The sequence below is a fragment of the Homalodisca vitripennis genome, chromosome 3, assembly GCF_021130785.1.
Source record: "Homalodisca vitripennis isolate AUS2020 chromosome 3, UT_GWSS_2.1, whole genome shotgun sequence".
Lineage (NCBI taxonomy): Eukaryota > Metazoa > Arthropoda > Insecta > Hemiptera > Cicadellidae > Homalodisca > Homalodisca vitripennis.
Genome location: NC_060209.1, coordinates 181,379,493 through 181,403,796, shown reverse-complemented (window position 1 = coordinate 181,403,796; position 24,304 = coordinate 181,379,493).

Genomic DNA, 24,304 nt, shown 5'->3' with positions numbered 1-24,304 from the left:
GATCTGTAATATTATTCGCTATTACAGCAGTTTTAATCTGATCATAGTTATTGTGCTTCACAAATATATGGTCTATACAAGTCTTACTGTCCCTACGACTCCTAGTCGGTTCCGTAATACCACACATAAAACCAGTCTCATACATCACGTCAAGTAACGTTCAGTTTTGTTATCTGTTTTAATTAGGTTTGCATTGATGTCACCGATAAGGATGTATGTTTTTGCTTTTATCAGTATTTGAGTAGTATTGGTTTAAAGCGTTACTAAAGATGTCTAGGTCACTGTCATGAGTCCTGTACAAAGCGAGTACGTTACATTGTTTGTTGTTATACATGAAATCCAGGCTGAGTCCATACACGTCGCCCAGCTCCTCCTCTCGCACCGACACACACACACACGCTCACTCGCAAACACTAAACACACCATCATTCCTTGTTTTCCCTATACGTTTTATATAATTGTAGCCCTCGAGTTGCACCCCGACATCGTCCTCACCGAGCCAAGTCTCCCCCAGTATAATGAGGTCCCATCTCATATTCATACCCTCTAAATAAATCGCTAAATTGTCGAAGTTTTTATAAAAACTTCTTATATTCAAGTAGAATATCTTAAGCCCATTTTTCTGACCCAAAACTACTTGTTTCGTAGTTATTCTCTATAGTCTGGCAGTCAATCTTGTATATTTATCCAAAAAGTTGATCATTTTATCCATTCTACTTTATATACAACAAACCGAAAAAAAAAATCAAGCACTTATGACTTATCAATGAGACTCAGACAAAATCAAAACGACAGACAGACAGCCCAAACCCCTCCCGCCGCCCCGCATCGTTATTAAATTTTCAAAAATATTGACACCAGTTCGAAAAATATTATAAAAAAATAGAGGTACTCAAAACAACAGTCGGAAAAGTATATGCCTAATTATTTTTTACAACAACCAGTACTTTTCTATGACTGACTCCGTTCCCATCACAATATTCAATTATATGTAATTGTACAATTATATCTATAGTTACCTCTTAGCAGAACACCTAAGTAATCACCATCTTATCTGTACACAATGTATATAGAATTATTTGGCTTACTTACATTCGCCTGACACAACCAGTGGCCCAGGAGCTTATAAATATAAGAAAACTAAATAATTATTAAAACTGAGGTATTATTATGACACGATATGCATATTAAGCAAAAGACTCGAAAACATTAATAGTAATACTTGGTACACTACAAATAAAAATTAAAACTATATAAAAAAAAAGTAGTTGCTCTTCTCAATAAGTACAAATAAAATAGTAATTTGCGCATTTAAAAATTTAATAACCAATACCAAGGCCATACAGATTAGTAATTTTAAATAACATGGACAACGAAAAAAATATAAAAATGCCTTCTAGTGTTTATATAACAAAACAAATTCATATTTACTAAACAGAAATAGGTATACATTTCTTAATACAGTATATCACATATCAATATTCAATTCAATGACAAGGTAGACATCTAAACCTTTTACGGTATAAGGATATAACTAAATTCTCAAACTATCATTAACAGTGATCCAAACTAAGTACTTCATTTAACTAACATGCAAAGTTTAAAATAAAAATAGTAAACTCTTTCTAATTATAGTTTAACAAAAAAAATGTTCATGCTTCTTTATAATAAAATAGGTAAAAATTAATGTATATTACGTGAAATTTAAGCCACCGTTAAATTTAAACCACAATATGAAGGTTTAAATCTTTTCCAAAATGGTATACATTAGATTTCCTCTAATAAATAAAACAAATATTCAATTTTAATTCATACAGTCATAAACATTTACTAATTGTCTAATTATTCACATTGAATATGCCATCACCAAAACACGCACACGCGCGCGCGCGCACACACCACACACACACACCCACACACACACACGCACTCACACAGACACATTTCTTGACAAAATTAACCATTCATTCAGTCCATCCTGCATTATAAAAGTATTAAAAAATAAGTAGCCTATTAATATATTATAAAATGAATGCATGAGACATGTTACAGTATTGTAATAATGGAGAGACAACTGGTGATACAATAATTATTCATTTTACTGACTACCTATTGATTAGATTGTTTTTGATCGATTTACGTTTACAAGATTATTAGCTATATGAAAAAAATAAACATTTTATTATCAATGTGAAGATTAAAACTAAAATAATCCTATGTGGTATCTATATTTAATCTCGTGTCTAATCAGTAATTTGGGTGTGACCTACAGAGTAAAATTGTTATATATTTAGCTGATAATAACAACAATTAAAAACATGTATGGGATCAGCATTAGCAACAGCACATCTGGAATTAAAAAAAAGCTCACTTACAATTTTGTTTTCACGCTTCATTAGGATGCATAAATGACACCAGGTCGTCAGGACTATTCACTCTCTTGGTACGGCCATCTGCAGTTACTTTAACAAGGACCCTACCTTCTTTAACCCAGGCGTAGGCAAGCTGTTTTTTCCTTGACCATTTTCTTAGCCTGACTTAATAGTGACTTAACGTGGGCAGTCAGATGCTCGTTGACAAATACTGGAGCCGGCTGGAAGCTGGAGCTGAATGCACGGTGCTCAAGGTTCCTTTTGTTTCTAGCTGCTGCCAACCAGTCCGCTTGATCGATCTGCTCACGAAACGGATGACGATGCTCGGTGGACGATCTTTCCTGTTGCTGGGGAAGGCGAATGAGCGATTGATACGTCCTCTCGACGCCAAGGCGTATCGAGTAGCGTTGGCCAGGGAGTGAGAACGGAGTAAAATATTCTCTCGGTCGGTCAGGGGGACACCAACAATTTCGAGGTTATTCAACCTGCTGTACTGCTGAATGTCAAGAACCTGATCTTTAACGCAGTTCAGTTCTCCTGAGAGAGTTCCAACTTTGTTTTTCAGGACCTCACATTCTTCACGCAAGGCTACATTTTCAGCCTTTATTTATAGCCAACGAATTTTCGAAACATTGGCCCAAATCGGAGATTTTCTGTTGAATGGCCATTGAACGTGCCATTAACCTTTGTCATCCATGACACTGAGCTTTGTCTCGAGCTTCTCTGTTAAATTATCTCTCAGTTCATTAATCGCTCATAGAACACAGTTATCTCCTGAGCTGTCCTCCAAATCGCTGTTCAACGACGACGCCACTGCTACATCTCCCGCACCGATACGATGTCCTGCGAGAAAGTTTTTTCACTGAAGTCATTTCACAACACTTTGCGTGAAATACATCACCACAGCGATCACATTTGACAGAGTCTACGGCACCGTCCACATTAACGGCGCGCAGCACAAACCGAACATGTGTCCGACATTGTGTTTAAAACACAAAATATAAAAAACTAATATAAAATTATAAACTGGTCGAAATAACACAATATAAAGTAATGAATATTAGTAATGAATTAACACAATATGTACAAGGTTGTAACGATCGGAACGGACAGGAACAGGCCCGACCGGACTATCTGATAACGAGGTCTGATCGCATCAACGTCAAAACGGACTCTTTGCATTGTTTCGACATTAGAGACTACTAGACCACAAAAAATAAGATCTAGATAAAGAGATGTTCTTATTGTTAGATCATTTGTGCGCCCGATGTGACAAAGGTAACGAGAAATTACCTGAACAAATACATTTGTAAATATACTGAGTAATACCAAACGAGATTTCAAAACGTGATATTTTACTCATAGATGTAAAATCAAAAATAATAGATGGAAAATCGAAAAATGCTGGGGTTGAAATTTTGCTAAGAACATCAGCGAAGCCTGATACGCCAAACGTTGAATAGCGTATTCCTACTTTACAAATCATATAGATATCGATGGTGCAAGAAAAAAGATGGTCGTAGTGACTTGATTGCTCCATTAACTCCCAACCGTCACCTTTACAATATTTACAAAGAGGGGCTGCGGACTGAGACTGCAGACTCTTTACTGGTTTTCATGGTAACAATACAAGACAAATGGTAACATTTATCTTACATTGAGGTCCATTCTGGGCAAAAATTAGGACAGATCAAAGTTGTTGTGCCCTTTCTGAACCGCACTGGACTCATTCCAAGTGGCAAAAAAGATAAGACATTAATTTAAAGCTTCGAAGTATGATGAAAAAATAATTCATATTTGAAGAAAATTACATTATTAACCCTGCTAATATTGGATAATTGATTTCAAGAGTGATTATTAATCGAATTGTCATAGTCGTACTAAATATTTTAACTCATATAGCTTTATATAGATCTAGGGTAAAAATATTTTTTCGTTTACATTAAGTTTATTAATACGGGTCGTGAAAAAAAATTGAACATGACAGAGTGACAAACGAGGCAACGATAAGAGACATGCACGACAGTCATCAACCGACCGGACATTTTTACCTTTTCCGGCCCGGCACTTCCGGCGCTGTGAGTGGTGTAAGGGAAGGGGAGTGTATACGTTGTGTGGTGAAGGCTTTTAGTGTTGACACCAGCGTTTTGAATGTTTGATTACTTTAATGACACCGAGAGAAATGACAAATATAAAAACTTTCCAACCAAGTAATAGAGGTATATCTCAATACGCGTAATAATTCGGTATTCCTCCCTTAGAATGAGGTAATTAATGTATAAAATGATCAATATTTTACTATTGGCTGAGCTGTAGTAAAGTGGCGCTGGAAAATTCGTATTCTGTTTTTTATCTATCCGCCTGCGTAACCGCATGATATTTCGAAAATTAACTGACCTTTTTGAAATGAAATTGTGTATGAAGCTTCATTTCTATATGAGGCACACCGAGTTCAAAGATGGTGCTTGTCACTCCATTGGAATTGGCTGTGCGTTAGCGAATATTTTTAAATTTTTATTATGGCTAACTATAATGGCAACGGAAATAAATAAATATAGCAAATGAAAATGAATAAATAAATTTGTAACCAAACGCCCATAAGGGGTTCAAAGATGGGGCATACTAACATATGCATTCTAACTGTCCAAACACTTAGAGACTTGGTGAGTAGAATTCTATAATTTAAACACTCATATGAATCCAATTAAGTGAACAAAAAAAAGAATTTTTCATGTGGGAAGATATGCCAAGCAAGACTGTATATGTAGACTATAAATTTGGCACGAAATTCATTTCTGCACTAATCAGTTATATGAGTAACTTTCGTGTAAACTTCTTCTTTGTATTGTCTGTTTTTTACGTATATCCATCCATATGACATCTAGAATTATATGAGGTATAGATTTTAATTTTGAAAGCAGCCTCAACATATTCTGTTACAAACCCTGTAAAATATAAGAAATAAAACATTCGTCCGTTATTTTGGTATGTCTATACGGTTTCATTTAACGATTAAAATAAAAATATCTTATATACTTGGAGTGCCTATTGCCGAGAGGACTAAGACATTGGACCTTGGGTCTGAGCTAAAGAAAGCGCAGATTCAAATCTTGTCTGTGACTTTACCACTTTTTATCAATACCTTGATCTAGTACTGTATCGATTCTCCCACTTATTCTGTTTTGTAAGGGAATCGCAACGGCTAGTAGCCACATGATGACAATAATGGCAAAATATGGCTAAAAGAGAATTGGCATCTGTTTTTTTTTTTTTTTTTTTAAGAAAGTGCAAAATTAAAGTCTATATTTCCTTTTATTAGAGACAGACAGAACGCAATAGAACCATACGGCAAAGATGTTTTTTATCTCCCGCCAAATAAAAGATAAATTGTATATGCCTCCTTTCCTTTCCACTATTTTTATGTAAACTCAAATTGAATGATTCTATGAATATCGATTAAAGGAATTTAAATTAACAGAATATAATATTTTTGCTCTTTTGAAGGTTCTTGAAACTTAAAACCCTTACTGACATTAACATTCTACAATGCACACTCATAGTGCTGTTTTTTCCATTATCTTCAACCAGTTTGCTTTAAGTATCTAAATCAAATTCGGATCTATTATTATTTATCTTTCAAGTTTAACTATCAATGCACTAACTTTTGTTATATTAATGACGGTTTCATATACTGTACACTACATAAATTTAAACTAATACTATTAATTTTTAATAATATACTTTGAGCCCTATGCTCTAGATTTTAGTTATTTTAGGCATGAATTTCGCAACTGCAAAAATTGCATATATGCATTAAACAAATATTTTGGTCAAAAATGATCATACTAATATAAAAATGTTACTTATAATAACAAAGCCAACCTGAGACAAAGCACTGTGCCGGCACGCAAATATCTCATCATTGCTATCCCTCACAGTTCTTCTGACCTCATTACACCAGAATATTAGCTACTATTAACAAAGTGTCACTTGTATCAATAACATCAATCTGAGACAAAGCACTGTGCCGGCACGCAAAGATCTCATCATCGCTATCCCTCAAAGTCCTTCTGACCTCATTACACCAGAATATTAACTACTATTAACACAGTGTCACTTGTATCAATAACAACAATCTGAGACAAAGCACTGTGCCAGCACGCAAAGATCTCATCATCGCTATCCCTCAAAGTCCTTCTGACCTCATTACACCAGAATATTAGCTACTATTAACACAGTGTCACTTGTATCAATAACAACAATCTGAGACAAAGCACTGTGCCGGCACGCAAATATCTCATCATCGCTATCCCTCACAGTCCTTCTGACCTCATTACACCAGAATATTAACTACTATTAACACAGTGTCACTTGTATCAATAACATCAATCTGAGAAAAAGCACTGTGCCGGCACGCAAATATCTCATCATCGCTATCCCTCACAGTCCTTCTGACCTCATTACACCAGAATATTAGCTACTATTAACAAAGTGTCACTTGTATCAATAACATCAATCTGAGACAAAGCACTGTGCCGGCACGCAAAGATCTCATTATCACTATTCCTCCCATCGCCATAACTCCATTACATTACAATAGGAGCTACTATTTTCACAGTGTCACTTGTAGCAATAAAATCGACCTTAGATTAAAAAATTGTGATGGCACGCAATGATCTTATCATCTTGTCATGATCTCTCATGTATCTCTTAGTAATCATGACCTTTTTATAATAAAATAGTAGCACATTGTCACTTATAGTATTACAATAAGTCTGACAGAAAGTACGGCAAGCAAAGATCCCATTATCGCCATCCCTTCCATTCAGCATGGCCTTATTATACGACTACAAGTGAAGCTAATATTAGCACAGTGACACTTGTAGTAATCAAATTATTAATCTCATCAACTATCCCTTCCAGTCTTCATTACCTTATTGTACTCAAATAGGAGTTACAATTATCTTTTACATCTGTAATTTAAACATACAGAAGAAAGCCTGATAGGTTGGTTTATTTGTGATTTTAGAAAAAATAAAGTGAATTCTTGGTATGTGTTTCCTTATCAACTATATAATAAGTTAAATTTTCAAGATACGTTAAATCTATAGATACAAAAAAATCTATGCATATAATATTAATTTTAAAACTGCATGAAATAATTGGGTGAACCATACCTATAGAAGACGTACAGAAAAAGCGTGTTTTCGAATGCATATGATATTTCCAAAATGTCTAGTTACAAGCAGTTTTTGGTATTGATAACTGATTTTGAGTTATCATTTGCATATAATTCCATTTCGGATGGCGGCCACAGAAAATTTTAAAAATAAAAACTTCATTATATATAGACCTAGAGAATTTTTTTTCCAAATTTGGTTGGTATTCTCTATTTATAAAAATTATAAAAAAGTTATTTCAGTTCTCACAAAATATACCTACTTCTTCCAAATGAGGCAGAAAGACTGAAACATGTTCACTATTCCTTAAAAATACTTGAATTTAAACACAACAACAAATAAATGTAAATTCCTTTGTAATAAAAATACAATTGTTCAAAGAATGTGTAACTGACCCACATTAATTAGAAATTAGGTAATTAGGTTTTACCTCGATTCACAAAATCTACCTACTTTTTTAAAGGCAGTAGAAGGGCTATTTATTACAGTAAGAGAAATGTTGGCTTATGAACCCTCTATAGAGAAATAGCTTTGAAGTTTACCTCATAAGAACAATGTTACATTTGAATAATTTTACACCCTTAGTTTATGTTTTAGAGAGTGTATGAGAGATTTCATAAGTAAGATGTATATATTTGAGCATTTAACCGCTGAAATACATAGTCTGAAGGGCCCCATACACCTGCGAGTATGGCTCGCGAGCCTGATTATTCACCATACACCTACGTATCTTGCTCGCCCAGTTGCAAACATGAGTTTTTCGAAGAAGGTTGCAGCTGCGACCATAGTGTTAGATGAGCTAGGTGTATTTAAGAAGAAACGGAAGAAAAGGGTAATGTGGTCAAAGAATTGGTTACTAAATAGAAAGAGAATTAGTCACATGAATTTATTGAATTTTGTTAGGAATGATAGTCGCCAAGACTATCAGAACTATTTAAGGATGTCAGCTGAAAGTTTTAACGTGTTATTGGACAAGGTTAAACCGCTTATAACGAAAAAGACACTATACTGCGAAACGCTATATCACCAGAGGAACGCCTCACTGCTACTCTCCGTTTTCTGGCTACCGGACGGTCTACATAATAATAATGCTATCGGCAAATTTCGATACTCTTCAATAAATGTTGTTAAAGAATCAGGGCTCATAAATAACTTGGAGTCAGCCATGTTAACTCAAAACAAACAAAACACCTTACCCTTGGCGGAACGAGTGGTGCGTAACGTTTGGCCTACAGCAGTGAAAACGGAATGAACAGATTTTTCGGTGGTGGGGGCACGAGTCCGATCCGTAATGCGCCATACACTGGCGAACTGATACTCGAGCCGAGCCGAGCCGCACGGCAAGCAGTGGCGGATCCGGCTCGGCTCGCCTGAATTTGACTCGGCTCGGCTCGCCTGAATTTGACTCGGCTCGGCTCTTTATTGTTCATACACTGACGGATTTGGTCCATTTCTAGGCGAGTCGAGCCAGGCTCGCGAGCCAGACTCGCAGGTGTATGGGCCCTTTACATTTCTTTTGTAAACAACCAGTAAAAATATCGAAAAAAATAAAAAGCGTTTGGATGCATTTTTCGACATTTATTAATAAGACTATAAAAGTGTTTGAGGATTTTACATTGCCCATAAAGATGGCCAACATGACAGCCAGGACTTAATAAAACACATAATGCATCATTGGCAGGAATTAATTTACGTTTTAGATTTTGTATAACCAGCCAAGTGGAGAGAAGTCGGATAATAGACACGGTGTATTTTGGCTGTACGTTTGCATGTTGTGAGAGATATATACGGTACCGTTAGAAGTATTACTTTTCGCTTACTTGAGGAAAGAATTGTTGTATACATTTCTTACATAAAAAATTCCTTAACACAGTATGGCACAATCTACTAGTTTTATCACTAAAAGTCGAACCAAACTCAAGATTACCTATCACCCTCCACCCATCCCCCCAGAACAGTACTCAAAGCGCCGGAAGTGCCTGGCCGGAAGAGGAAGGTGTCCGGCCAGTGACGACTGCCGTGCATGTCTCTTATCGTTGCATCGTTTGTCATTCCGGCGTGTCCAATATTACTGGTCACGATCCAGTGTACAAAAGAACCTGGTGTAGAAAACTTTTTCAGGAATGTGAATATTTAGGAGTTAAAATCTTATGAATGATGACACAATTCAGATCAATGATCTTCTATAAGCAATTATATGATATTCCTTGTTTATAGTTATAGGTTATAGTTATATTATTGACGATGGAATGTTTGATAGGATAATATGATTTCGGACATTTCCAATCGTTATTTGTAGTAAAATGTATAAAAGAACGTTATAAGGATATATTCAAACATGTAAACGTACCTCTTTGTATGGTGGGAAGATAGTTAAAACATAAAAAGACACAGAATTTATGTAGAACAGAATGTAAAACCTTATAACAATATAAATATTTCATCACTAGAAAGTTCATAATTAGATACGTTTTCCACGGTAGCATGATTATTTTCAACATTGGGTCGCATGAACTACCCGAGTTGTACAACGGACACTATCAGCCTGATGGAGTTCTATAAGAACATGATGAGCACAAGCTTTATTTACTGATATATTACCTGATGAATTTAATGTGGTTTGAGGCAATTCTAAAATAAGTTGGCGCCTGATATCAAAGCCAATGTTCGAGTCCTTGGTCTTTTGTCACAACCCTCTAAGCTTTTTATTGTAGTTTGATAATTTCTTGTTCATTAAACTATCAGTGTTTATCAAGAGATGGTTTATTACTAAGACAGGGTTTTATGATTGATTTTAGTAGTTATTTCTCGGTGAATGCTTCTAATTTCTTCACCATCTTCTTTGCAAAGAGTCTTAAAAGGTTGCAACACAAAATGTGCGAGCTGAAATTTTACAGTTTTTAAAGCAACTAAGTTCACTTAACAGTGAAGCGCAGATGGCAATCCAGAATATAATTTTACTTCAAATCCTTTCGGACATACTCCAAACATCAACACCCATAGTTTAATCACTGAAATAATATTAATTTGAAATATTTATATATATATATATATATATTTTCTTATCAATTAGTTATATGTAATTACTGCGTTGTAATTTCATAACAGTCCTAATTATGACATTAAAAGTAAAAAAAAAGTAAAGAATGTCTTATTTTACCAGGCGAAGTTAGGGCTAAGAAGCCCTCTCTAACACTTAACCTGGGGACCAACGGCTTAAAGGTGACTTCCGAACCACCACCAATGGCCGGGCAGGCGGGCTGCTTGCAAGGACAGGATTGCTCAGCTGTCACCCATCCAAGCAGCAGCCACGCTCGACGTTGCTTGATCTGGTTATTTTGCGATAACCGCCGTACCCGCTACTCTATGCCATTGGCAAATGGTAAACAAATACTCAAATATAACTGAATTATTATTTTTAGATACTTGAAAATTTCATGCTTTAAAAATCGGAATTCCTCATGCCCTTGTCTTACACAACTAAGCCCTAGTAATGCTTTGTAATAACCAAGTAAAGTAATTAAAACATCCTGAAATTGTAAGAATACATTTTATATTTCTTAATTTCAAAAATGCTCTATTTAATACTTATCTTATCTTAATATTTTATCTTAACCCCAGTTCACATAACTTAAATATATAATTCAAGAATTAATAAGTGGAAGTTATATGATAGATATTATACAATAACAGCATTGCGAGAAGACAAAACTCATAAAAATAATCCAGTAACGATATCGATACACTGGGATGGAGCACTGTAAGGGATGACCTGGCTGAGAGACAAATGGAAAAAACGACGAATTGACCACCACAATTATTTATTTAATATGTCCGGTCAACGTCATATCTTCATGCGTTAGTTTATTCCATTTGTCGGCTTTTCTTCTCTGGATAATCTCACATATTTTCAATACAAATAACAATAATTACTTACTACTGTAAGGTTTAAAATTGTAAACAGAAAGTTTTGAATATTTTCTATATATTTTACACTAATACAATGAATATTTTTATCAGATGTCACAAAATTGTTGTAAGTTCACGTAATTAAAATAAAAATAATTGTTATTTTTCAGAATTTGTTCATTGTTTGTCACCATATTTATTCCTATAGCACAGTAAAACAGATTGTATTAGCAGGAAAGGTAGTGTAGAAGTTTCATTTTATATTTTTATAAAAACAATTATTTTAATTGCAAGTGATCTTCATTTAACGAGATAGATGGTTTTATTTGAGTATTAAAATTACATTAATGTTTCATGTAATTGCTGTATTTATATTTTGGGATAGTATTTAAAATAGACTATATTGCTTTTGGCACAACAATTATTGATCAAAATTAAATGCTTTTTATGAGTTCTAAATGAAAATTTGCATGCAGCAAAACGAAAAACTCCTATGAATATGGAATTATTAAATCGAAAATACGTCAAAAGGCATGTAAGTTATATTTTAACGTAATTCTGGTTTATAGGTATTACCGGTAAGTGAATAAAATAGAAAGAACTATCTACAGTATTAGATCTTTTGAATGATAACTTGAACAGTTTCAGAAACTTGTGGCAAGTTATTGGAGCTGCCTTGAATTCAAGTAGACTTCTGATACGTAACTTGTTACACGAGTTAAGAGTTTGGAACATGTTACGTCTCGAGAAACACGTCAGACATCGTTAGGAGTTATACGCGGAATTATGAATCTTAAATGAATCTATCAGGTTACTGATAAAGAATTTCCACAACTAGTCCATAAAGATAAAGTGTACTCGTATTAGCAGAGTTGTCGGTACGACGGATTGTAGATTACAATATACAAATTTTGTACTTTGTTTAAATTTTGTATTTGACGATGCAGGAATATTTTTCAGATTACTTGCCATTACTCAGTGATACAGTAAAATCAGTAGCACTACGTTTTGAAATCAGTTATCTGATCTTATCTTCAGGTAAACGACTAAACTAATAAATGACTACAAAAAGGACCAAGTAAACGAAAAATACCAGAACGTTGTGACGCGCATAAGTCACAAAACTCAACAGCCATGTTTTGTGTCTATTCCATGCATATTAACTCCAAAACATGCATAATAGAAACTAAACTCTAATTATTAAAAACTGAAGCATTGAATAATGGTCGCAATAGATCTGCGCTCACCTCCTAAATAAATCGGACTAACCAGAGGCCAATAAAAATGGCAATCATCATGGCAGAAACAAGATGGCGGCACAAAGTAAGGGGCGAGAGTGGGCATTTTTATATTATTTTGTTCATGCTAGATGAACGTCTTAAAACCATGCTGTGACTCCACATTGGTTTATCACAAATCTCTAATCTGTTAGATAATTTAGGCTTTTTTGTTAGTTCATTTTTTAGGCAACCAACGCGGTTGGATTTCAACTGATGATTTAATAATCGATTGGTTTGTCAAATTAATCTATAAAGCCTCAATTTACTTTTGAAAAAAGAGGTTGCCGATGTAATATTTTAGCTTTATCCCAATTCATTCAATCATCTTCGAATGATGTGTAGTTTTCAACTTTTCAGCTTACTCTTTTCTCGTGTCGTTCTTTTAACCTTACGTTTAATAGTCTTTTTGTCTCGTCTATACATTCAAAATTGCAACTAAATTTTATATTATAAATAAAGATTTTAAGAATTTTGTATGCTATTATTGTTTTGTTTTTACGGAGACTTTTTTTTAATGTAACGTGTGTTTTAAGCGTGGTTATAATATTGTATTTTTATCTGTTTCTCCAATAATCCCAGACAACAAAGGATTGACATAAAAGACAGTTGAACACTATTCTAGATGACAGACTCAGGAATGATTCTTTCCGTTCCTATTCAATTGTTTATTACTTATTGAGGGTATATATATATATATATATATATATATATATATATTACGTTTAAGATCCGATTCAACATTGTTAAAGTCCTCTTTTCATCCATTTTTATCTGAGCACAAACTCTTTGCTCTATCAAAAAGCAAGTATACCACTCTTTCTTTGACAGTTTTATGATGGTTTGACTGATAGTTTAAATTTTTCGGGTGTGTATTTTCTTTCGAAGTCCGTAGGACATCCCTACCCAACCACACGCAACCAAAAAAAGGAAGCTTGTTTTGGACTTCCACTTCCATTTTTGGGCAGATTTAGTGACAAATACTATTAACATGTTTCAAATAATAGTTAAATTTAGTGTCTCAATGAAGAAAAACAACAGAGTGTCGTCCACATACCTCCACCAAATCTTCGAATTGAACTGAGCTAAAGTAAGAATTTTTTTTAAATACCTCCTTGAACGTAATGTAGGTAAAATTAGTTGAATATATTACATACAGCTTAAAGAAATTGAAATAAATCAATGACAAGGATTAGTAGGTTTTATTACATAACGTCTACTAGAAGGTGGAAGTTTGAGGGAGTTTAAGACTATTCACATTCAATAGTATACACATGGTATACATACAATGATGGTTTAATTATAAAATAAAATTTACTTAAATAATTGAAAGTAGTGTTACTACTAAATATGATTAATTCACAAACTTCTGGATTTAATTTTTAAATGCAAACATTGTAATGAAGTAATTTCGAGTTGTAGGCGAAACTAAAAGACACAACTGAATTGCCTGAGTATAGAGAATATTTACCTTGCAGGGACTTAAGGTTGTCCACAAAGGAAATGAAGGAAAGATGTGAGTGTTTTTGCATGGATTCCTGAATTGCTATACCCCAAGTTCCGAGTTGCTTGTAACATTCCTGTTCTTCTATACCGTAAAAAAAACATTGAGTAGCTGAAAAAAAAGCGTGTTAAAGTATACATTCTACAATGCAAATGATACTGAAAGCAATGTGAGGAAATGGTTGCGACAATGATATAAAAGATTTTACTCACAAGACTAAAAAACAAGGAAAGATATGTTTCTCACAAAATCGAAATATAGGTTGAACTTTTAAATAACCCCCATTGCTATTTGCAGTACTTAAATAACAAGTTAGATGCGTTTAATTCATTAATTACAAAAATAGTAACTAACTCACATTTTACTATATCAACACTGTAGATTACATAAATTTACATTGGAAACGTGAAAGGCCTGCCCTAGTATTGTTAATGGATTAATGATTAACTGTACAAAAAATATACATATTTTTACTTTAAAATATATAACTTTTGATTATATCTAAATATGCTATTTCCGATGTTAATCTTACTCTGAACATATTTTACATACGATGATATTGTGGTTTTAGAAAGTATACTGATATCTATAAAACGTAGATAAGGTATAAATTAATAATTAATCATCGAAGTTGCCTTTAAAATTATTTGATATTTAAAAAGATCGTTTGTTTTAAATACCAAAATATCTCTAGGGAGGAAAAACTTTATAAAAAACCAGTATTGTGATTTCCTGGTATTCAAGCAATGCAACGACTAATAAATGAAATATTAAAACAAGTATTAAAATAGTGAATTTATATTCTATTGTAAAACAACCTTTGGTTCTGTTTGCCATTGTAATAAGCAATACTTTCAATACTTATATGCAGAGAAAATCTAATTTCTCATAGTCTATCTCTATTGTTGCTCCTTTTTAGCGATATCACAATTAGTTAGTATTCAGAAAGTTGCTAAAAAGACAAGTTAAAACTGTACCTTCAATACATTTTTCATTTTATTTCTGTTTAAAAGATTTTTATTCCCATGGTTGAATCGAATGAAAGGGATACAACAATATTTTGCTTAATGACTTTGGCCAATCGTGCCGCAGGGATATTTTGTTCTTACCCTTTCATAGTTGAATATTCACTTCTTCTCTCCCCCACCTACCCACATCAGTTTAGTTCATTTGCATATGTAAAAGTACTGCTGGAGGTACAACTGTTACTGTCACGTTCGGACAGTGCACTGCGATCAGTTTGTGTACTGTTCTCCATTTATTATTATACAAATCATGTAAAGATATCATACTAAATCTTTTTGAAAGCTTTAGGTAATTTAGTTGGTTTTTAAATGAATTCAATGCTAATTATTTAAATAATAACATTTATAATTAAACATTCAAAACATAATTTTCCCGCAATTTTAAGATATGCATCTGCTTTCAGTAACCATTGCAACTATTTAAATGAAATTTTATCAGCTAATTGTAATAACCTTATTTAAATTTTAACCCAGCACTTTAAAACATTTAAACTATATGATTTTCGTTTCAATTCTAAGAACATTTACAATATTCTCAGTTGAAATCTATAAACGATGTTGAAAAAAAGTAAATGTCCGTAATGAAACGTAAAGACAAGTACTGTGGTAAAGTGGTAAGGACACTATCTACGTAGTTATTTAATAAAAATTTTAACATTCAGTCCTATAATATATATTGATGAGTATTGTTTAATAACCCGAGTAGTATTACTAATACGTCCTAAACGAAACTGAAAGTCCTTCTGAATTGTTCTTCAATTTTTAATATTCGCAGTGATACCCACTAGTTGAGCATAAGTTTTTCATAATGTCGCACTTTGCAATAATACCTTCTTTAAACTTTAAAACAAAATTAAACTCAAAAGGTTTACGTAATAATTAGGGATACAATTTTTTGGAGTCGGCTTCAACATTACTGATTCTGTTGGTTGGTTTGTATTATTATGAAAGAATTTACTTAGCGTTTTTTTTTAATGCTTAAAAGGGTTTGATATGCACCATGACATAATTAAAAAAAATGAAGTGCTTCCTGTCGTTAATTGGGTTTCTGCAACTGGAACCATGATTATTTATGGAGTAATCCGTGTTTTGATTTGTAACAACACATAACCCTGTCCACTGCTTCTAGCTGTCACATTAAGGCAAGATCTTCGTATTAAAAAAAAAAAAAAAAAAAAAAAAAAAAAAAAAAAAAAAAAATTATCTGTATTGGTTAATTTAACCTTAGGCTTTAATCGCTCTCCTTACAACTGTTTTAGTTTGTTTCAAATCTATCTTTCTTTCTATCTGAAAATTCTGCACGTGGGCTATGCAATCAGCAAAGGTTTCAGTGCTCATTGAGATTTTAATTCACCTTTTTGATTTCCTAATTTTTTATTCAATCCTTCACCTACTACTCCCAAATGCCGCTACTTACAAAATGGAGGCTATTAAACTGGAAACGCTTAGATCAGTGAAAAATATTTTCTCACAATAAACATGAAAACTGAGAAAAGAGGTTTCCACAATTAAAAATTAACCCCAATCCACTGCAACCGTCCAAATAATTTTTTATTCCTATCTGAAAGGAAAAAACCTGATAAGTGTTTCAAGAATGTAAAGCTTTCAGATTTGCACCAGTAATGTCTTGACAATAGATTTATTTATCATTTTTAAACAATGTAAGTAAATCGAATTCTTTGGCTTCCTTATTAAATAATATCCTGTTCTCTGAGCTGTTTTCGTCCTTTCGATTATAATAGAAAACAAATACTAAATATTATCACATTAAATCAATGTTTCCATAGAGACAATTAATTTTAAATCAATATTTATTTAGATTGAAAAAGCAGTAAGTATAATCAAAAAGAGAGATTAATTAAGGTGATAAGCTTTGTCACGTTGTAAAGTTCGCTGCGTGTTTGTCTACCCGATCTAATGTGCTCATCATAATATACTTCTTACTTGATGGATGAGTCTGTAGCATGACTAGCTGCTGTAAGTTATAATTTAGCTCTGTTTTGTTCCCAACATTAGTAATGATACTCCAACAGTTTACAACCTCCCGAAATAATATGATGATTCATTGTCTCATAAGGTGCATAATTGAGCGCACTACGGTGTTTTAGACACGATCTCTAAGTGCGGTCACCACTCAGATGCTGAAACGTTGTAAAAATCACTTTGAACTTCTTCATCACCGAAATCTTTTTGAAATCAATCACTCCAGATTTTTGAAATCAAGTTTGTAACTGGTTAAAATTCCAGTTGCTGCACTAATAGAAAGGTGAACTGAGTTACACTCAACAATCACAAATTCCACAAATATATCAAATGTTGCCTGAATAATACGTAGTAATCCTTATTCATAGATGTAAAGAACACGACTATTGACGTGATTTATTGATATTTACGTCATACTAAATGCGTAATTTCCTTTCAAAAGAGTTTTTTCTAATATTAATATAATAATGTAAAATGTATAATTTATTATGAAGACGGTATTGTAGTAAAGTTTCGAGACAAATTGTGACAAATTATTTGAAGATCGTTATTCACATACCAATTACCCAATTAATTTAATAGTAAAATATGTATCCTTAAGAATAGTAATATAATAAATCGTGAAACTTAATGTTTGAACAATGCATGAGCAAACTTGGGCTTACGTCGGGATACAGTTCCCTATCATATTCTTTAGCGTTTACAAGACTGATGGTGAGTTGTGTGCGCCATTCATGTTTAGTAGCTGAGCTGATACTACTGAGAGCGTCCAATTACATTAAACCTCTAGCAACGAGTTCTCGGAACTGAGAATCAATCCAATTACTAGTTCCGATGAAGATCAATGAGTAGATGTCAATATTGTATTGTTCAACATATGTCCGACATTAATTGTGTTTGCAAATAACAATCGTGTCACGTTTTTCAACCTCCAATACTGCAAACAACAAAATTCTTAAAATCTTCATTAACGTGAATATGTCACGATTTAATTTGATGTTTAGTTATAACTGAATACATTTAAACAGTATTAATATTAAAATAGATAACTTTGAATAATTTTGTGCCAGGGTTGAAATTGGAAGGTGTCCGATTGGTTGATGACAGTCGTGCATGTTCTTTGTCACGTCTTCATATACAATTAAATTTGTCACAGTAATTCTCTTTCAATTGACTAAATAAAACCATTTACTTTTATGCTTAAAAAATTAAACAATATAAATAACTACAACGTTCTTGGATTCACGTTTTATTGCTATTTGTTTAAGTTAAGAAATCTTTTTTTTTTTTACTCGTACATTTAATACCACCTAGTATGCCTTCCTTATCATTTCAGTTTATAATTTAATTGAACATTAACTTTAATGAAACAAGTTTAAAATTTTGTAACCCTGTAGGCCCTATAACACTTGGTGTTATAATACTGAGGATTGTTTTTGTGTTTATTATTTTATATTTTGTTTTAATAGCAATTTTCATACAACATTTAGCATAACATCCATAATATTTAATGTGATAAAAATTTAATAATGATCATTTTCAATTTAATGATAAGACTTCGAGATCCCGTTCAATAACATTTCAGTATTTAAAATAAGTAGTATTTTCTACAGATATTGATACCAAAAGGATAGAGCGATATTATCATTTACTCTAAGACAGCCTACAACTTACAATTTTGTCAAATATGTAATCTGACGTTTTTTAATATTATTTCACCATTTAACGCATGTATCTAGTTCTGATCATTATTTTTATAGCACTACTGAATGCAAGAGTTATCCATTAACAGAGAACACTGCAGTTTATGTCGTCATATTCGAAAACTACCCTTCCCTAAAAGGCGATCTACTTCCTCGCTGTGGGGAAACTGCCCACCTGTGTTCTGTACTTACAGGACAAGCCTTTTAGCCGGGCAAACTTAACTCTCACGCCCCTAAAGCTTAGTGCCTTTAACCATCTCCTCGAGTTCACTGTAAAGTGTAATGTAATGTAATGGTAATGGTTGTATACTAATACTAACATATCATACATTGAATCTTTGTATTTAAATACGGTTTGTTCGAAGACAATAAACACGATACATCTTAAAATTGACTTAATATAAAATGTTTCTCAATAAGAAGTAAAACTTTACTAAGATTTACTTTTTATTTAATCACAAAAGCCAATTGCATCCATGCCAAAGTACTCAATAGCATCCTGGATTGTTTAATATTTCAATCACATTATTTTTGTAATGTTATAGTTTAATTTTATGCAATAAATTCCAGCATGACATTCTCTCTATGTGTTAAATGAGCAAAATATTTGTTTTTATTAGTAATCAAAAATTAATTTGCTATACAAATAATCACTTTTTTGGACGAAAGATGATTAGTTGCATCTACCTGCTAATGTGATACTTGCAGTGTATTCATTATAAATGATTTGAAAATGAATGTTAACAGATTAGCGGGGTATTTTGTAGAGTAATGTCACTTATTATTTTTATACGAGATGCACGTGTTATTACGCAGGTAAACAACTTCAATGTGACAATATTTACTACAAAGATTAAAACGTACGAAATAAAAGAATAAATTGAATTTTATGTAGAGAACGATATCATAAACCATATTTTTCATGGATTATCAGTTAATTGAAAATCAACTTAATAAAATGCAATAAATGTCATACTAAATCGTTTGATTCCTGAAGCACTAAAAGATAATTAAAATCATAGCTAATTTTCTAAGCATGCTGTCATGTACAGTTTCACAGAATATATTGTAAATAATAAAACATTGAAATTAATATTTATGTAAAAATATTATCTTTGTAACATGAATTGTTTGCTGCTGAATTTGTTTTTATTTATTATATTATTGAAGATGAATGTAGATTTTAAAAGACATCTAATACAAATTGTGCTATAAAAATAAAATAAAATCAAGGTATAAGTTGTTATTGAAGATTATCGGATATCCTGAAGTTGTAATAATAGATCACACAACGGATCTGATATCACATTGTGTAATCTGTGGTTGCCCAAGGCGAGGAAACTAATCCCCCAACGTCACATTTCTCCACCAGTAATAACAGAAGTTAACGTGAAGAAGTTGTCTCGTATTTCCTTAGAGATATTGGAGGAGATGACAGATCGGGTATTACCTCGGGCTGACCTTATTTCGGTAATTGATTAGGTTTGATATCGCAATCTGTAAAGCTTCCATTGTTCACAAAAGTTCCTAATTGAAAATAAATCTATCATTTCTTGTACGTTGGTGTAAAAATGATGTTGTAAAGTTGGTGGCTTGTGCGGTTGTAGTGTTATTAGAGACTGGAGTGAATTTAGCACGTAAGGTTATATTATGAACCACTATGTATATATATATTTTTGTATCCAACTAAGCGAAAAACTTCCCATTACTCTCAAATAAGATCGATCGTGTAAACATGATGTATAATATGAAAAGCTCCCGAAAATAAATTTACCCGAGAATAAATAAAATTAAAATTTTTATTAGATTATAGGATATGCTCATTGAAAGGAAATAAGTGGCTACTGTGCGAAAGATTTTATTTAAAATAGCATCTTACTAAAAGCCATGTAATAATCTAGAAAAATGATATGTATATTTTAGGTATTCAGTTTTAATGAAATATTTGTATTTGCATTTTAAGAGCATAAGACAAGTGTGTATTAAATTTTATTTTCTTTAGTAAATCAAGAAGTTGAAAAACAAAATGTAGGTATTATATGGGTTTAACTCCATTTCAAAATCCTATAGATGTTGCATCTTTCAGTATATAATTCTAATTAAGTCATGAGGTATACTTGTTCCACATTTAAGCTTTATGGGATATCGGGCAGTTCGAGAATTAGTGATGGAGCGAAATGAGGGGTTTTTTCCTTCGTATATAGAGACTAGCAGTTACCCACGGCTCCGTACGCGATATCTTATTGAGTAACAGATAAGTCATACGCGTTTTCTTATTAAATGTAATAATAAGAAAATGTTGATAAAATAATAAATATCCACTCATGTTGATCATTGGAAGATATTCAAAACTCCATATCCACTCCAAAATAATTGGAATTACAGTTTAAGAGCAATTTATTGGGGCCGTGAGGTTGGAGAGTGAAACAGGATTTATGAGTACCAATGAAATACACAAATGTCTCTGCAAAATTCGAGAAATATTTGCAGTCATAGCTTCAACAATTTATTCAACGCTATTTTAGGCCTTAGTGGTAAAATACAGTTTTGGTAATCTTTTAATCTTAGTAATAGGTCCGTAGTGATCTCATCGAGTTCACATAAAATGCAATATGATGGTGTCGTATGATACTTTAAATAATGTCTACCAATATATATATATATATATATATATATATATATATATATATATATATATATATATATATATATATATATATATATATATATAATAGCAATAAATTGAAATTGTAACAATCGTAATTAAAGACAAACCCGTCGTTTCATTTTGCGTATTACATCTTCATTTGCCTTACATATTTAAATAAAACAAGTATAGCATTATTCATACGCCGAGAGTTATGAAGACGCTTTTAAACACATGGTTTTAAGTAAATAACCTGTTTATTTGTGTTAGGCTATAGTTAATATTTTACTTTTTTAAATAATAATATTTACAAAAACGTACTCAAACTTAATAAAGTCTCAACCAAATGAGACGTAATATTTTTAAAAGACCGGTGAGCATATAGAGTTAAGGTATCTCTCTAACTTTAGGGCTTCAAACTATTGGCCATTAGGCATTAGAGAGTAGTTACGAATATTAGAGTATTTTCCGAAGAACAAAACTCGTCTTAGAATGCCATTTTAATAGATGCTATCTGTGACAGTACTATTCAACTGGGTGAATTTATGCAGAGAATGCAACATCTAGCAGTTCGTATGTAGGGAATTCGCTCCAATCACGAAAACGCTTTAAATTTATAATTAGTACTGAAATAAAGTTAAATAAGTCATATGTTCTCACCAGAAAGGTATTTTTTTGTAATTATAGGTATTTTTAGCTCATATTATATTTGCTTTGTCTTATTAGTTTACCTGATAAAAACTGAGCATCCATCACTAATGGAAAGGACAGTCAAATCAGTTCACAAAAGAATATTGGGTCTTGGTAGACTAAACATTACAGTCTACACTTGTTTGTCCTCTACAAAATGTGAGATGATAATGCTACATTTAAAAACAATAACGCATTCTTTTCACTAAACCAAATACTTAATTTTAGGTTATATTTTTTTGATTTTCTAAAAAAAATTCCTATATTTATTAATTTATCCAGGTTGTAAAAACATAACTTTTTAATTAATGCATGTAAATCATGTGAATAAATAAACATAAAAACAAAAATATAACGAACACGAAAACGACACGTAGACCAAAATATGAAGGTTACAAACAAGAATTTCGATAAATCCTAGACAACAAAATTATCTGCTAATAAACTGTATTAATATAATACTTCAACACAAATTTGAACATGTTGAAAGAAATTAAATTTAATGCACTTAATTTAGCACACAGTAGCTATTATTATTTAATATAAACCCCATACAAAAGCTGGTTTGGCGGAGAGTATAATTGTCCGCAATTGTAATTGCTTCCTCCAAAACACAGTTAATATTACGTGGCGGTAAACAACTTGATGTATTCGACCGGAAGCCCAAGCAATATCGGGGCTTAGAAACAATCATTAGTTTTATTCATCCACAGCTTAAATATGTAAATGCTATGATAGGTCCTTGCCTTCTCCTATAATTTTACTAATATTAATAAAAATTTAATTTAATCATAAGAATATAAAAAAGATTGCTTAATCTGATTTCTCTTGAAGTATTTTACAAATGGATTTGTATTTCATATGTTTTATTGCTATTATTCAATAAAATATATTGCAAATATAAAAAATTCACTAGATTTCCGAATAAATAACATCACCACAGAATTTGCAAGCAACCACCTGGCACGACTACACCATGTCCATTAGGAACAATTATTACCTACATAGCATTAAGTTCTCGATGTTTTTGGTGTTTGTAACCGTTCACATTATGGGGCAAGGCAATGTTTAAAACATTAACCATTAAATAACGTGTTTTTCCAAAATCTTGCACGTACAGCTAATCTAAATATACTTAATAAACACTTCATGATTTCATGAAGTTTAACGTCATCCATAATTTTGAACCACTAATATTCATAACAAGATAAAAAATATTAATTTATTTTATACAATTATATGCAGCTAATTTTACAAGATTTTGTACCAAATCTAGACACTGTGTCAAAGCGGCGACGGAAAACATTAACTACATGCATTTAGATAGACAGGTAATAGAGTTTTCTCAGATACGTGTTCCATTGAATAATTGAACCGATTTCAAAATATTGGTTGCCCGTTACGAACATCCTGTATAAACGGTTTTAGGCCATATAAGATAAAACCATACTAAAAATAAATTTTAATTTAGATTTGCCTTAGTATATTCACCTGTAGGCGGAAGAATTCTATTCTTATCGCCCGCTTATATGTAGTAAAAATAATAAACACAGTTATTTAAATAAATAAAAAGGGCTTGTATTTAAATCGTCTCTCACTGTAATTCTTTCCAAGATTAATATAAAGACTTAAAAAAATACTGTAGTAATTTCAACGTCCATCTTACTAGTAATTTTTTGTTATTAGTTTATCACTCGTAACTGTCTCAGTGAGGAGGGTTTACTTTCACGTTACAGTTCACAGAAAAAAAAAACTATTCCCACTTGTGTTTTCATCAATTTTGTTGTGGCATGAGGGAATCCTGATTTCAACCCCTACTGTTTAAAGTGTGTGCTTTTTACCCTGTCACACTGGAGTGCTAACAAATTACTACAAATGTCAAATATTGACTGTGTAGTTCAAGACTATCCGAGACCGCTCCGTGAATCAAGATATTGCTGCACTATGCCACATGAGGGGTAGACGTCATTAAGTCATTAGAAGTCACACAGTATTCCCTGTATTCACTCACTAC